The sequence below is a fragment of the Mya arenaria genome, chromosome 13 (genome assembly GCF_026914265.1).
Source record: "Mya arenaria isolate MELC-2E11 chromosome 13, ASM2691426v1".
NCBI classification, from domain to species: domain Eukaryota; kingdom Metazoa; phylum Mollusca; class Bivalvia; order Myida; family Myidae; genus Mya; species Mya arenaria.
The window spans coordinates 55,178,210-55,186,604 of record NC_069134.1 but is presented as its reverse complement, the minus strand read 5'-3'; positions in this window follow the sequence as shown (position 1 = coordinate 55,186,604).

Genomic DNA, 8,395 nt, shown 5'->3' with positions numbered 1-8,395 from the left:
AAAAAGTAAAAGATGAGTATAATTATATTCTTGTAACAATAACATTCAATACTCATATCTGAAGATTTAACTTCAACACTATCCATTTCATAAAATATGTCGATTTAACTGCAACATCAGTAAAACATTCCTTTGACCAAATGCATGAGTATAATCCATGATTAACAGTAAATAAAACAATTCTTTTTGATATCACATGTCAAAAGCATTATCACATTTGAAAAACAACTATATTGTTTACACAGAAAAAATACAAATAAAATAATAGTTAAGGATGATGTTTTTATAAAAACAATATGAATGCAATAAATTGCCCATTGAGGGAAGTGTCAAACATAAGAACATTACTCAACTTTTATTAAAACTTAATTTTTTCAAACCAAAAGATTTAAGGGGTCTACTTCCATTTTCAAAAACTAGTAACTAGTATATTTTAAAGCACATTTCAATATCTGCAATATATTTCCATCACATTGGTGTTTCGTTTATAGTAAGTATAATTGTAGAATAAGTCTGTAATTAGAAAATAATTATATAAAAAAGTAACAGAAAAAAAATCCATGATTTGTTTTAATTGAGAATGAAAACAAAAGTGAGCCTTACAACTTTCAAATGCTTTACCATTTGAATGTGGAGGGCAACCTAAGTGAATGAATTATTTAATGCTAAAATATATTTAAGGCTTATACTAAGAATAACTGATAATCTATTGAAAAAGAATGGATTGAAAGTAACTGCATGATCTTAATTAAGCAGTGTAATGTACATGTTTGTCAAGTTTAGAAGTGGTTAATAACTTTCCTGCTTGTACATGAACTAAAGCAAGTACTTTTTGCTTTTGATTGTTTTCCTTTACAGCATTGAAATAACAAAGAAAAATCCACTAATTTCAGTTTGTCATTTCTGCACACATTTGCTTATGGAGGAAAATATCAAAATGCCATAAAAGATTTGCTGTTAATTAAAGCTGCACTCTCACAAATTTAATGTTTTGACAACCTTTTTGTCTTAGAATAAGATTTTTTGTGTAAATATCTGTTTACCAGTGATGAAAGATTGCTGAGAAAAGATCAGATCGCAGATTTTCATATTTCCATTCAAAATTTAATGTTTTATGGCTTAAACCATTACTAATGGTTTAATACAAATGCATAAAACATCGTTTTTTTACGGAAATATGAAAATCTGCGATTTGATCTTTATTCAGAAGTCTTAAATCATTGGTTTGCAGATATTTACGCAAAAACGTGTTCGTTCGAAGACAAAAAATAAAAAAAAGTTGAAATTTTAAGTTTAATAGAATATTGATACTTGAACACAAGCACTATTTTTTCTGTATCCGGATCTTGGTCAACGGTGGGGGGGGGGGCAGATGACTGTGGTCTTGAGCCTATTTAAGCAACATTGTTTCAGAAACAGGCTTCAAAACTCCAATAGTTAAACTTCAGGCTATATGCAACACATACTGAAAGTTTGGCAATGATATATTTAACACTAAATGAATGAGACAAGTATTAGCACCTGTGGTATTTTCATAACAAAGCAGAAACAGTCATTTCCCCCAAATGGTAAGCCGCAAACCTTTGAACAGCCATTATTTCCTTATGCATTGGAATAATTTGACCAATTAAAGTTTTCCTTGTAGCTTTAAATAGTTTCTATAGAACAGACCACAAAAATGGCCTGCCTACTCTTTTAAGATTTTTTTCGAAGCAAAATAAGGTTTTTCGACTTCATCGGCCCAGTGTTTTATATAAAAAATGACATAGAGCCAAACTGCAATGCTTCAACTTGTCAAAATTTTGCTTTTCTGGTCCACTTATATACAAAGGCAACAGTACTGCTCAGTTTAACAAAAGAAAATTAGTGATCATGTGTTTATAGACAGTCTAAACACCACTATATGTCAAATTGTTTGCTTTTGGGACAAATGGCGCAACAAAGGAAATGGCAAAGAAACACCAAAAACTGAAAGATTCATGGCAAGTGCTAGTGTTTTCATGTATGAGATGGCTACATGATGTAGAAAATGCACTTAGATGTCCGTTTTGCTTGCACTTTCTTGGAATGTGTTCGAATTTAGAAGTAAATCCATCCTTACAAACTGCATATAATGTAGTATTGTAATCAATCAGAAATGAATTGCCATTGTAGTTTTCAGTGGGACTATAAAGTACATGGTTGTTCTCGGAAATGTTAATAGAACACGTCACTTTTACACACTGATTTAAACCACTCCAGTTACCCTCAATGTGAATAAACGAATAGAAGGTCCAGTATAAATTGTATATCCAATGTTACATTTTATAACTAATGTCATGTTATAAAAGTATTGTCCAATATGCGCTGGTTCATATGTTCCGTGCACGGGAACTGGTGGCTCAGAAGAGCATCTCAGTAAATATCCTGAAAGTTTGTATCCAGTATTACATTGCGGTGTCACAAATGCATTAACATGATATGGACTCTGTTCAGAATGGGCATAAAACCCATTTCGAATTTCTGGAGGCTCGTTACAAGTAACTTGTTCACAGTTCAATGAATGAGGGCTCCAAAGTTTGTCTTGTTGGCATGTTAGTGTCTGCAATGGATGATATATACCCAGGTTTGCATTGAACTTGCAACATGGTTCCATAAAATTCACTATCGTGACACTGATTTTTTGTAGAAATTACAATGTAAATGGCGATGTTTGTCTCTGCTGGACAAGAGCATTTGATCGGTTCGCATTTTACATCTTCGTTCCATGTCCCATTGAGACAATAAAATATGTTATTGATTACATTTAGCTCATACGCATTATTGCATATGATGCTAAAGTATTCATTAACTTGGATAGGTCTGTTGAATGTTGTGGAATGTACAAAAATATCTGTAAGATAGCCATTTTCAATTTGCCATGGACAACACCGAATACATTGTGGCGAACTCGACCAGCTACCGTTGTGATGGCATTGTACTGACTCAGGTTGCGGATGATAACCGTTCGGACAGTTCACGCGCAAATCTGACGGTGGTGACAACGGAAAACAATGTATTATTTAAATTGTCGTACTCTAGACTGACATTGAAATGAGATTATTCGAAATATATATCAATTGAGAGCGAGTGTAAGAAGAAACAAAGATGACCCTCATATAAACTTAATATAATGATTGCTATTGGCAATTCTCTAAAATATATCTAGTGAACAAGAGGGCTTGAAGTTTAAGATTGCACTCGTATTCATACTTTAAACTTATACAAAAATATAAAGTGAATCAAAATGTTTAAGTAAAATTTACTTAAGCATAATTATTTGCAAAAATTTCCACTTCACATAGGGTGAGATAGTTTTGTGTTACTATCCTTATTCCTTGCATCGGCCTTTTTGTTCCAACAATAGGAATTCTAATTTTCTCATTACGCACTCGTGCACTACTGTTTGTTTGACAACTCGTTGTGGTTGAATTATCATGAAATAGTACAGTATTCTATACTAAAAGTGCTGAAAGTGTTCCCATATATAAACATTCCGAAAAGTCTTTTTCTGTCAGCTTAAATAGTGCATGTAAGAACAGAAAAACATCACACAGAGAAACTGTGAAAAAATATGACATCTTATAAGCGACAGTATTAAATGCAGCTGTTATGAATTGGTAATACCTGTAGGAAGTTATCTAACAAATCAAAATGTAAATGCAACACGAGCAATATATGTTCATATAACATGGGAAGAACACAACGTATCTACGATCTTTCCCTTTACAATGGGGCAAAGCGACTCAAATGGCCTTAAAAATTTTCGATTCGAAATAAGCCTTCATTGACATCAGATTTGTGTAGACCAGTCATACATGTCTGTGATACTTACTTACGATTTTTCTGTTTACAATCGCAATACCATTGATGATGTATACATTGTTGAATTGAACTTCCCACCAAGCGGTTTCTCCATTTCATGGACATCCCGTGTGTGAACATTTTCCATGTGCAACATCCGTATTCTTGTCTTCATCAATGGCTTTTCTTTCATCATATTCATTATGTCGGTATGTCTTTGAATGCTGATCCGCCTGGCCATAGGGTGCGATATTTTGACCTGTGAAGTTTTCGCATTTGGTTTAAACAAATAATATTTCCGGTAAATGTGCAATTGATAACATTTAGTTCAACACCATTATTAATGAATTCGACCTGAAGGTGAACGCGTATATAGATAATTTTATATGACATCAAACGTTTATGTTTATTACCTAGATTTAATTTGTCATTCGTCTTGTAGTATACTATTATATTTTTTTACTTCTACATACTAGTACTTTTGGTGTTTAATGCCTGTTTTAAATCGTATAAGTCGTTTAAAACTAGTATAATATTTGACGCAATAATACACAGCTATAAAAATGTGCACGCTTTATAGTGACGTATAATTATGTATATAGCGCTCTAAATCATCAAATCATTATTCTTGATGTGAATAGACTATAACATTCGTGGAAAATCCAAAAAAGTGCTTATTACACTATCTAAATAAGTGATAAAATCTCGCCAATGCTCTTTTTCGTCCTTAAGGACTCTTGTTGAATAAATTTCGTATAGATGATGATCACGTATATTCTTTCTTTTCCTTCTTATCTAAGATACAAGATAAAATTGTTTACCATGACAATTCAACGCACGGAATACTTTTCCAATTAACAACATGAATAGAAAGAAAAATTCCATGTTTGACTTCATATTTTCGTCAAAGATGCCGATCTGAAAGAGCACAGCGAACGTGGAAGACACTTAACACACATGTTCAAAACTTCCTCATTGATAAGCAATTGAAATTTGCAGATAGTTTTACCCTGTCTTAATGTTTCACAAATAATCATTTTAATATTTATCAGTTAAGCGGAAACAAGTTCAGGAAGGACATTTATAACAAAAATGTGTTGATTGTTTTTTTTATAAGAGACAGGTTCAAATAGTCGAAGATGCTACACAAAGCAGCTTAATTATTCGTAAATAATAATTATCAAATCAGGTATTTCTGAACTCTGGTAGTATGGACATTCAACCCAATATTCGTGATTAATTAAATGGTGAGGATTAAGAATGATTCACACTATAATATTTATAATGGTTCATTAAGCTTAACTTAATGAATATTAATAAACTAACCAACCTATATGTATAGTTTGTAATTATGTTACGATATGTTTTCATTCTTAACTTACAAACCTTTAACGATGTTTGATCACCATAAACATAAAACTACGATTTAGCAGAATGCTTGCAATAATAAACTATGGGCCACAATATAGCTTGCTCAAATAATTTATAGTCTTGGATAAGTTCAACTTTAAATGGTTAAAGTTTTATTTTTTTCAAAACACACCTGGATTTATTTATACATGTTATTGCAATGGAAGGGGTCACAAATATGAAGCGTTCTTTGAATGAATCGATTTTGAGTTCCAATATTGACCAATACTATAGTCCAACTATATGGAACGTTGATAATGTTGCTTTTAAGTTGTAAACAAAGTGAAAGCGTTGCAATTACTATTTCGCCCGATGTACAGTTTAACGATAGGGGCGATAACAGTGTCGCAAGTACTATTGCTGCTTACACAACACTACACTGTTTTTTGTGCAAAAAACACACGTTGCCATCGCGGGCAAGATTGCGTAATCTCGGAAATTCGCGGCGATATATTTCGCGGTAGCCAAAGCGTGTTGCAGGTGTTATAACCGGGTTCATCTGCTGTTACCGTAAACGACTTTCGAACACATCCACGCGGCATATCGCCATGATGCGGCTTACTGCGATATGAACGTATTTAAACAGGTACCGTTAGTACAATTAGAAGATAGTACATGTAAATTGAAACTTGCCCGAAGAATGTATTTCACTCGATTGCGAGGGTAAAGAATCTCATTCCCCAATCTTGATAATTATGTCGCTGGAATATGGAGTATCTTGACATGTTATAAATAAGTGGACCAAGACTTTTTAATTATGACATGTAATGTTGATTCTAATTATGATGTAGAAGAATATATATGTTTAAATATGTCAAGAATTTTTTAACACAGGCGTGCTAAATGCTGGAGTGTGGGAATCGAAATATATATTAGAGATTTAATTCAGATAGGTGCATCTGCTGTTTAAATAGACATGATACTGTTTTGTAGGTGAAACTTGATTAACAATTCTTTAAGTTACAAAGTGATGTGGTTTATTTTGTAGCAGGGCTGTATATTTGGCCCGAAAATTATCCTGCTTATAATATTGTCTATGTCGATCTTTTTGATGTTTTACACGAACACGATATTGATAATTGATAGTATCGGGGAAAAGTGTTAATAACTGGCGATATGAATGACCAAGTAGGAAATAGACGTGATTATATTGTGTGCGATAATTGTTTTCATTTCATTGACCATGAAGACTTATGTCTATATACCTAATTTGACATCGTTTAGATTTAATGATGGTTAATAATTAGTACGGTTTACAGTTGACTGACGTTTCGAAATCAAGTTCTTTGTCTGTTAAAAATCGCCGTGGGTTACATGAACAAGTAAACGGTACGATGCACGGCGGTAAAAATACTTATTAAGCAATTCCATTTTTTTAAATCGAAATTGATAGTTTAAATGTTTGTTCTACAAATATAACGCAAATGATAGTCTTTTTAATTTATAGAAATACTAATTACGTATAGCGTGCAATTTTATTAATTTTAAAAGTCTTCATATTGAAGGTTTTTTCTAGATGAAAAAGTCCTTTGAAAGGCACAAAAATGCATTGTTGAGCGAAAGAAATGTGTTCAGTGATACAAAAGCACATTGGAAAACATATCTGTTTAGTGTCATGGATTAGTATCAATTTTCCAATGTACAAAATGCTATTATAAACAATATTTACATATAGCGTGCTTTACTGGATGTCGAATATGTTATAACTGTTTCTGTTAAAATACAATTAGGGGCCCTCACTTTGCTACGTTCATGAGATCTCACGAGCAACGTGCACATATTTGTGTTTTTTTACCATACTTAACACTCGCACTTCGAGCATCTGAAGAGTCCCACGCCTGAATTTTATCAAAGCACTTGAGGTACTGCAGGAACGTGATTCTTCGTTAAGCAGGAATGATATTGTCCTACAGAGTAACACTTCGGCAGTTTAACTGGTATAAAGCTATTGCAAATAGGTTCTTCATGTTGAGCACCAGTTATTGACAAGTATACCGAAGGTACTTAGGATGGTGATTATCATTTGCGTTTATGCATTTTAAATGATTCATTCTTAAAAAAATCTCGACACAATGGACATTACTTGGACAATGTAGTTTACTTCTTGTTGAATGTGTTTCGTATTCTTTTGTTAGTCATGTACTTTACTTATAATGTATTACATACCTATTTTTTAGAAGCAAGTTTTGCTTTTGGCTTACCGGTGCTATCCTTGGCACACGTTGAAAACGTGTTTTTCATTACTGTGCATCGCTGCTTGAATAATTTAAAACATTTGAGTATATAGCTTTGCAATTGATCTTATTATATTGTGACAGTCAAGCGTTATAAAACAGTTGTAGCATGCCTTATTATATCGACCGCAACTGTATCAAACAAGTCTGGCCTTAAAGTTCACAAAATTTCTGTTTATTTACATGTAAACATTTCCCTATTGACTTTATTTAATTTATCTTATTACATATATTTTAGATAATGTTTCAATATCGTGCAAATATCATTTATCTTCCGTAATATTTGAAACTTGCTTATTCATGTATTATAGGAATTCTGCTGATTATGTGATATCAATAATAAATATGCATATAAATTCAATTAAAAATGTATTGCCAGAGCTCCAGATCATGGTATTATATGCCGAAAACGAATCCACTAAAATAAGCGTTACTTTGCAGAAAATAGCATGAAACTGCATGCTTTTGGAATTTAATAAGCACGCCTTAATACGCGAGCGTACGTAATTCTTTTTTATCAAGAACACATTATGAAGACCATTCTGAAGGGTGTCATTCGGAGCTTCTTGGTCATTTTCCATCGAAAACAACCGCGTATGCCTGTCGGTATATCAGTACAATAAGTTCGTATAAATTTGAATAATTGCATTACGTTTTTATAGTGTTTTATTGTATAGTTTTTATATCTTAGTTCACATATTTTGTACTTGAATTCTATTTGTGCATAAAAAAAGATTCCCGAGCTTAAGGACATAAAGTTGAACAGCTAAATTTAAATACCACGCGATGTACTAGTAGAGTAATTATATTTAAAGATTTTTGACTGAAAAACGTCCATAAACATCTGGATTTGTTTTCGATGGAACATGACCGAGGGGTTCCGAATGTATTGAGTGTAAACCCCTTGGTGTAAAAAAGATAGATACGTC